The sequence below is a fragment of the Pinus tabuliformis genome, chromosome 6 (genome assembly GCF_031772625.1).
Source record: "Pinus tabuliformis cultivar Carrire ecotype Pingquan chromosome 6, CPIR1, whole genome shotgun sequence".
Taxonomy (NCBI): Eukaryota; Viridiplantae; Streptophyta; class Pinopsida; order Pinales; family Pinaceae; genus Pinus; species Pinus tabuliformis.
This window is the reverse complement of record NC_142292.1, coordinates 635,768,921-635,778,177: the sequence shown is the minus strand read 5'-3', so window position 1 is coordinate 635,778,177 and position 9,257 is coordinate 635,768,921.

The window sequence follows — 9,257 nt, the reverse complement described above, 5'->3', positions numbered from 1 at the left end:
AGAAAACTCCAACACCAACCCACCCCCCCATTTGATCATGTGGTGTAGTAAGAGCTGCAACATTATCCACTTTTGCAGGTAGAATAAGAATATGGAAAATAATGTAGAAGAAATGGATGGAGATGATGATAATGAGGAAGATCTTCTCAGATTTCCCATTAATGATATTGATGATAGTGCGCACATGAAGAACATCCCTCCATCTTTTATTCCAAAATTTCGTGGTCTAAGGTTAGAGGACCTGGAAGCCTTTCTCTTTGAATTTGAAATTGTTTGTAGGTATTATGGTTACTTATTAAAAACTCAAAAACAAATATTGTTTCCAGCAACATTGAAGGATAGAGCTCTTAAATGGTTCGTGAGTTTAGGGTCTAATTCAATAAGATCATGGAAGGATATGCAAAATATATCTCTCAAAAAATATAAACATAGTGATCTTAAAGAAGAAATATTTAGAATGAATAAAAAAGAATATGACAGTCTAGAAGATCTAATAGAGAGGTTCACGTATAATGTTAAGAGGGAAAAACTACATCATTTAGGATCTGACACACTAAAAACGCTCTTACTTAGAAAAACTAGTGATGACTGGATTGATCTCCTTGATCTCTGGAGTAGATGTGATGTATACTAATTATCATTTGAATAAATTTTTGAAACATGCAAACACATATCATGAGGAAGGGAAAGAGTAGGTAAATCAACATTAACATCGGTAAGTCAAGCTAAACTTGGAAATTTGTTTCATGATTTTAAAGTAGAAATTCTTAGGAATCTAAGTGAACAAGTAGAAATGTTAAGAATGCAAGATGAAGAAAAAGAAGATGTTGATATTTGTATTGTCCATGCAGAATCACATAATGTTAAATATTGTCCATCATTACGGAGGTTGAAGGAAGCTTACCAAGAGGACAATGGAGCAAGTCAATTGCCAATGGAGATATCTTATGTAGCTCCAAGAGGACCATGGCATCCTATTCAACCTAGTATGATGTAAGAATATAATTCACAATTTGAAGCTTAATATGTACACCCATCTCAAAGTAATTGGAACACACCCTTTCCTTGGCAACATTGACCATCTTAACCCCAAAACCAATCTTAGCAACAAAGTTTCCAAGGAAATTATGGGAGAAATCCACCATATCCTTAGTATTTTCATCAATATCCTACTTATCCAACTCCATTTTATCCTTACCATTCACCTCCACCACAGCCACAACCCCAACCACATCCATCTCAAGTATACACTCCCACTCAACTACCTGTACCACCATTTCCAAACCCACACATTGAAGTAGCTCGCCCCACTTAAAATTCTCTGGTACAAGACTTCTAAACATCTCCTTTTTAGATAAATGGTATTCAAGATAGCTCAAGAAGAGTATTGAAAAAATTATATTATCGTGATATCATTGAAGTACCACATTCAAGAGAAGAAGATTCAAATGAGAAAACCACAAAATAATGGGCTACACTTGGTGAAAAGCAGATGTTGGGTCCCTATAATACTAGTGATTACCGCATTAATATTGTAGTTATACCCCTTATTTATATTGTTGTGCCCCTAAACCCCATATTGTTATTTCTGTGTCCCATAGAATCCCTCTATTGTTATTTTTGGGGCTTTATATTATTATTGTTAGGTCGGCTGGATTATATTGTGACTCCCTAGACTCCTATATATAGAAAGGAGGTTTTGTCATTTGTATCATCCAAGAATTGTTTATTTATGTAATGTAAAGGAGGTTGCCCCTTCAAAGAGTCTGAATTCTAAGGTGTTGATCTATCTTTTCTATCTTTTCTTGAGCTGGTTTCATAACATTTGGTATCAGAGCTTTGGATTCTAGGGTTTCGCTGCTCCAAATAGGTCATCGTGGCATTTTCGCTATAACTTTTTGTCTGCGACGTTTCAGAAGTCACAAAAAAAACCCATTTGAGAGGAAATTGCGCTGAACCTTGGGTCTGAATTTGAGAGATGTTCGCATGACATTTACGGAGATATGATCTTAGGAAGTTGGTCTTTTGCTGACTCCTAAATTACATTAAAAACAGGTGACCTGGGGAAAATCGTCATAACTTTCTCTCTGGGGATCGGATTGAAATTTCATAAGAAGGTACAGAAAGAGGATGGACTATAGTTTTTTTTATATGTGTGTCAGATTGAAAGGTTGAAACAATGACCTGTGGCACGTCGTACAAGTTCGCTCTACTGAACAAGTCTAAAATCAGGTCACTGTGGGAGATTTCACATAACACTTCCTTGGAGAATCCAATTTGGCTCAGACTTGTGGCATTGGAAAGAGGACACAGAAGGCTACTAGAGGTAGCAATTTCAGAATCGGATGATTCGAAATTACAGAGATACATCAGATTCAATATCAGGCTTCTATAAAGTGAAAAAAGGTGTCTAGTTTTTTTTTTAATTTTTGTGTAAGCTTGGTTTAACGAAATTCAAAGGGAATAATAAATCATTATTATCGATAACTGATGCCCCGAGGAAAGAAATGCAAACACCTAGTGAGGAACCTAAAAGATCTAGCATGACCCATGAAGAAGAGGAAGAAATGCTACATGATATATCAAAATTACAAGAACAAGTGCAACAAATGTCACGCTCACAAAAGCTAACAGAAGCCAAGATAAGTGGCGTGGAATCTAATATAAATGGCGTGGAATATAAGATAAAAGGCATGGAAGCTAATATGGATTATTCGAAGATAGATTTGAAGAGAGACATGGTAGAATTGAAGATAGATATGAAGACAGACATGGAAGAATTGAAAAAGTTGCTACAAGAAAGGGTCACTAATGGTGAAAAGGTAGTAAAGGAGACTCATGATGAGAGCAAAATAAATGTTAATCATGACTCCATAGATGCTAATGTTGGATAAAAGAATCACCATATTCCAAAAATCGATATGAGGAAGTTTGATGGCAAGGATCCCGCCACATGGATATTACAGATGGAGCAATTCTTCGATCTCAATAATGTGCAAAACGCACAAAAGGTATGTATGGAAACTGTATATTTGGAACCAAATTAGTTTGTATGGTATCAATGGCTTTGCTCTCGTAAAAATTTTATTACTTGGGCAATTTTTACGGAATAATTGATAGCACATTATGAAGATATAAAAAGCAACACTTTTTTTAGCCAATTGATAAGTCTCAAACAAAAGGGTCTGTAATGGAGCACATTGAGGAGTTCCAAAAATTGAACATAAGGGTAAAAGATATTCCAGAGGAGCATAGGATTGATGTGTTCATAGGGTCTTTAAAGGATAATATCCAACATGATGTTCGCCTTTGGGAACCTGATTCATTAGAGAAGGCATTCAGGTTAGCAAGAAAAATGGAAAGCAAAATTATGGCAACCAGGAAGCATACCACTCACAACTATAAAGACGGAAGTGTTGTTGCCCCTAGTCTTCCACAACTTATAAGGTTGACACCACAACAATTGGAAGAAAAAAGAGCAAAAGGGCTTTGTTACAGTTGTGATAGCAAATACACTAAAGGTCATAAGTGTGCTGAGAAGAAATTATTCTACATAGATTGTGAAGAGGAAGAAGAAAAGGAGCAAGAAAGGTCAAAAGAAGAAGATATACTTCAGGAACAAAGCCTATATGAAGAAAAAATAAATCCAACCATATCTTGTAATGCATTGGCGGGAATTACCACTCCTCAAACCATCAAGATAGAAGGACAAATCAAGAAGAAAAAGGTAATAGTGTTGATTGATTCAGGAAGCACCCACAATTTTATTCATTGTAGGGTAGCAAAAGAATTGAATTGCTTCCTATATCCAGCACCAGAGTGTCAAGTGATGATTGCAAATGGAGGAACGATAAATTGCTCTGGAAAGTGCCATAATATCAAGCTATCCATGGGATAATATGTATTGACTAGCCCAATGCTTTCCATTCCAATGGGAGGTGCAGATGTTGTACTAGGAGTCCAATGGCTACAATCCTTGGGTACAATAGCTTTTAATTTTCAAGAAATTTTCATCAAATTTTCTACGAAAGGAAAGGAAGTTGAATTAAGGGGTATTGCAGGGAAACCAAGAAAGATAATCAGCTCTCATGGTATGACAAAGCTTCTAAAAAAGGAGCAAAGAGGTGTAATTGCACAATTATGCTCGCTAGATGTTTCCACATTGGAATCATCTATTTCTCCAGATCTCCAAAAAGTCTTGGACAATCATTCCAAGGTATTTGAGACTCCCAAGGGTCTCCCACCTATGTGTGATCATGATCATGCTATTCATCTGATTCCAGGAAGTGTTCCTCAAAACATGAGGCTGTACAGATATCCCTATGTCCAAAAGTGAAATTGAACGTATAGTTGCAGAAATGCTAGAGGCTGGTATAATTCAACTGAGTCAAAGTTCTTTCTCGGCTCCAGCAGTATTGGTGCACAAGAAGGATGGATCATGGCACATGTGTCCAGATTATAGGGAGCTCAACAAGCTCACTATTAAAGATAAGTTCCCCATTCCTGTTATTGATGAATTACTGGATGAATTGCATGGATCAATTTACTTCACCAAGTTGGATCTTCGTTCGAGATATCATCAAATCAGAATGAAGATTGAAGACATTTCGAAAACGGCATTTAGAACTCATGAGGGTCATTATGAATTTTTGGTCATGCCTTTTGGCCTTACCAATGCACCTTCAACATTTCAAGGTTTGATGAATTCAATTTTCAAACCATTCCTTAGAAAATTTGTGTTAGTATTTTTTGATGATATACTAATCTACAACAAGTCTTGGAAGGATCATGTTGAACATGTTGACATGGTGCTACAACTATTGGAGGAGAAACAATTATATGCAAAAAGATCCAAATGTTTCTTTGGAGTCCAGGAGGTGGAATATTTGGGTCATATTGTATCTCATGAAGGAGTTAAGGTAGACCCTAGCAAAATTAAAGCCATTAAGGAATGGAAAATCCCCACATCCATAAAGCATCTGCGAGGATTTCTTGGGTTGACAGGGTATTTTCGCAAGTTTGTTAAGAATTATGGGAGAATAGCAGCACCTCTAACAACATTATTGAAGAAAGATTCATTTTCATGGACTCCGGAAGCAACAAAGGCCTTTGAACATCTTAAAGAGGCAATGTGCCAAGCACCGGTCTTAGCTACACCGGACTTCACAAAAACCTTTATTGTGGAATGTGATGCTTCAGGAAATGGAATTGGTGTTGTTCTAATGCAAGATGAAAGACCCATTTCTTTTGAAAGTCGTCCAATCAAGGAAAGTTTTTAAGAAAAGCTATTTATGAGAAGGAAATGTTGGCAATACTCCATGCACTTAAGAAATGGCGACCCTACCTAATGGGAAGACACTTCAAGGTAAAAACGGATCATGATAGCCTTAAATACTTTTTAGAACAAAGATTATCCTCTGAAGAGCAACAAAAGTGGGTCACAAAGATGTTGGGTTATGACTTTGAAATCTTCTACAAAAAAGGGAAGAACAATGTGGTGGCAGATGCACTCTCAAGAAAGGATGAGGATGTGGAAGCATTGTTGTGTGCCATTTCTATTATCCAACCAGATTGGATAAACGAAGCAAGGGAGGAATGGAAGAATGATGAAGAAGTGTGGGCACTTATTCGAAAGCTACAACAAGATTCCAGTACTTCTGATACATTTAGCTGGCAAAATGATTCGTTATGGTACAAAGATCGCTTATACCTCTGTAAGAATTCCCAGCTAAAACAAAAGATTCTTATGGAATTGCACACTTCTCCCTTAGGAGGGCACTAAGGATTTTAAAAAACTTACCACAGGGTTAAGAAGGAATTTTTTTGGGATGGCCTTAAATCATATATTCAAAAGTTTGTGGCGGAATGTTTGGTTTGCCAGCAAAATAAAGTTGAAACAATTAAGACACCGGGTCTATTACAACCTTTATCCATTCCAAGCCAACATTGGGAGGAGGTTTTAATGGATTTTATCACAGGTTTACCCAAGTCTGAGGGAGAGAGTGTCATCATGGTGGTAGTTGACAGACTTACCAAGTATGCAAACTTTTTTGCATTATCACATCCACTTAAAGCCAGTACAGTTTCTACTGAATTTATGGAAACAGTTCAAAAGCTACATGGAAACCCAAAGATTATTGTAAGTGACACAGATCCCATTTTCACTGGAAATTTTTGCACAGAATTATGTTCTTGTCTTGGTACTCAGTTAGCTCATAGCTCACCTTATCATTCTCAATCTGATGGGCAAATTGAGATAGTAAACAAATGCTTGGAATGATATCTTCGTTTCTTTGTGTCTGATAAACAGACACACTGGGTCAAATGGTTGCCTCTGGCTGAATGGTGGTATAACACTTCCTTCCATACAACAACAAAAATGACCCCATTTATGGCACTTTATGGGTATCAATCACCATCCATCACATCATATTTAAGAGAAAATTCTAGAGTTCAGGCAGTGGAACATCACATCGAACATCAACAACAAGTCCTCCAACTCTTAAAGGATAACCTCGTGTTGGCACAAAATAGAATGAAACAACAGGCAGATCAACATCGCAGTGAAATAAGTTTTGATGTAGGTGATTGGGTATTCCTACGGCTACAACCATATAAGAAAATGTCCCTAAAGCAAGCTAAGAAGGATAATAAATTATCACCAAAGTATTATGGTCCATACAAGGTGTTGCAAAAGATTGGTACTATGGCATACAAATTGGAGCTTCCTGCAGCTTCTCGATTGCACCCAGTTTTCCATGATTCATGTTTAAAGAAGGTTATAGGTGACAAGCTCCCAATTCAAACAATATTTCCAGAACTTGACGAGGAAGGAAAAAATATATTAGAACCGGAAGCAGTCACAGAAACAAGAACTCGACAGCTACGAAATCGATCAATTTCAGAGTATCTTATCAAGTGGAAGAACTTATCCGCTGAAGATTCCACATGGGAGGATGAGAATTTTATGCAGAAGTATCCAGAACTAATCAAGCGTTGAGGACAACACTTTTTTGAAGGAGAGGGGCATGTTGGGTCCCTATAATACTAGTGATTACCCCATTAATATTGTAGTTATACCCCTTATTTATATTGTTGTGCCCCTATTACCCCCATATTGTTATTTCTGTGCCCCATAGAATCCCTCTATTGTTATTTTTGTGGCTTTATATTATTATTGTTAGGTTGGCTGGATTATATTGTGACTCCCTAGACTCCTATATATAGAAAGGAGGTTTTTTCAGTTGTATCATCCAAGAATTGTTCATTTATGTAATGTAAAGGAGGTTGCCCCCTCGAAGAGGCTGAATTCAAAGGCGTTGGTCTATCTTTTCTATCTTTTCTTGAGCTGGTTTCATAACAGCAGACATCAAAACCAATGATTGAGAAAGCTCCCTGATGGTTACCATCAAATCCTCCATTTATTCAATAGAACAATTAGCAAAAAGAGGAATATTTGAAGGTCATGGTAGAAGAAGACATGAAGAATGATCCAGATAAGCAAGAAAACCAAGGACATCGAAGTTATATTGAGGTTTGGTTCGAGAAAATCAACAAGATGGATCATCACTCTCTTCTTCAACTCTGTCTAATCCTTTCAATGTCAAATCATTTGGTCTCTGAAATCCAAGTACATGTAAAATCATATTTGGTTTTATTTTTGTATGTCATCTTGATGTGTGCATGGCTCAATTCGAAGTATTCTTATACTTGAAAGAGATTTTTTTTTCAAGTAGGGTAGGGTAGAAAAAAAACATGAAAAATAAGAGAAAAAAATAAAAATCTCAGGTGAAAACCTCCTTTGAGGCATCTCATATTGGCTCATTGATTGAAAACCTCCATGAGGCATCAATGGGTTGGAAAAAAGGAAAAAATAAACATAAAAAAATAAAGATCCTAGGTGAAAACCTCATTTGAGGTGCCTAGGTAGACCTACTAGTTGAAAACCTCATTGAGGCAACTAGTAGGCCTAGAGGAAAAAAAAAGAAAAGATAAAAAAATATTTGTTCCATGTATCTTTTTGATGAATGTAGGTGCTCTCAAACATCTACAACGAACAAAAATAGGTTGCCAACAAAGAAAGAAAAAATGGGTCAAACCTAGTCAAAATATGTCAAATTTTGACTTTTTCCTCCTCTGCGCAAGTGCTCCAACAAGGCCAAGGCCATGGCAATCCATCAAACTCATCTAATTCCACCATCCACACATCATTCTGAAGCTTTTCCCATTCAGTTTGCTTGTTTTCCTAAAAAACTACACGAAGGCTCTATTTTACTACACGAAACAAAAACACATAGAGCATAAATTTATGTTTTCCATAAATTGAATACCATGCATCAATTTTCCAAGCCCTATCATGGGGAGATGAATATGGATGATGGCAACATGCTCAAGCAATTTCAATAAATTTGAGTGCACGGTTTCCAAGAAATTTGCATCCTATAGCCATTTTTGACTTTTGTCGATATCCGTGCATCCATTTAAAAAGTTGTTTCATGGGGGGATGCATGTGGATGATGGCAAAAAACCCATAAAGTTTCAACAAATTCCAGTGCATGGTTTCCATGAAATCAGCCTCCATCACCTTCAACCATCTTTAGCTTTTCTTGAGATCTGTGCATCCATTGACTAATTTTTTTTTTTGTGGGGGTGCATAATGACAATGGCAACATGATCAGATATTTTAAATATCTACATGTGATAAATAGGGTTAATATAGCTTTACTTTAAATTTAGTTCATGACCTTTATGCAATTAGAATAGGTTTCTTTCCTTGTGCTTTCTTTCTTGCAATAGGTTAAGGTTCCATTTTGAACATTTCATTTTCTTTAATTAGTTTGGGATTTGAATTTAGTATATGCACTCCACTACATCATTATAGCAAAGAAAGTAAACATTGTATGTTGCACATATAGTGCCAATAACTCTTATGTTTGTACGAACCTTGGGATGATAATTAAAGTGAATAGCCTTGGGAGTTGCAACATTCTTGTTGCAATATCGAGGATCATCACCACGAATACAACTTTGGCTCCATATGAGGATGATGTATTCCAAGTAAGGTGCTGAGAACATGAACACTATAAACCATTCCTCTCAACATTGAGTCATTTCTTGAACAAAAGATACTTCCAAAAAGCCAAAAATTATTTATAAATTTAAAGAAAAACTTTAACTCAACAGTATGCAATAAACACACTAGATATTTACAATGAGTGTGGAGCAAACAATTTTAATTTTGAAAATAAAATTTAAGG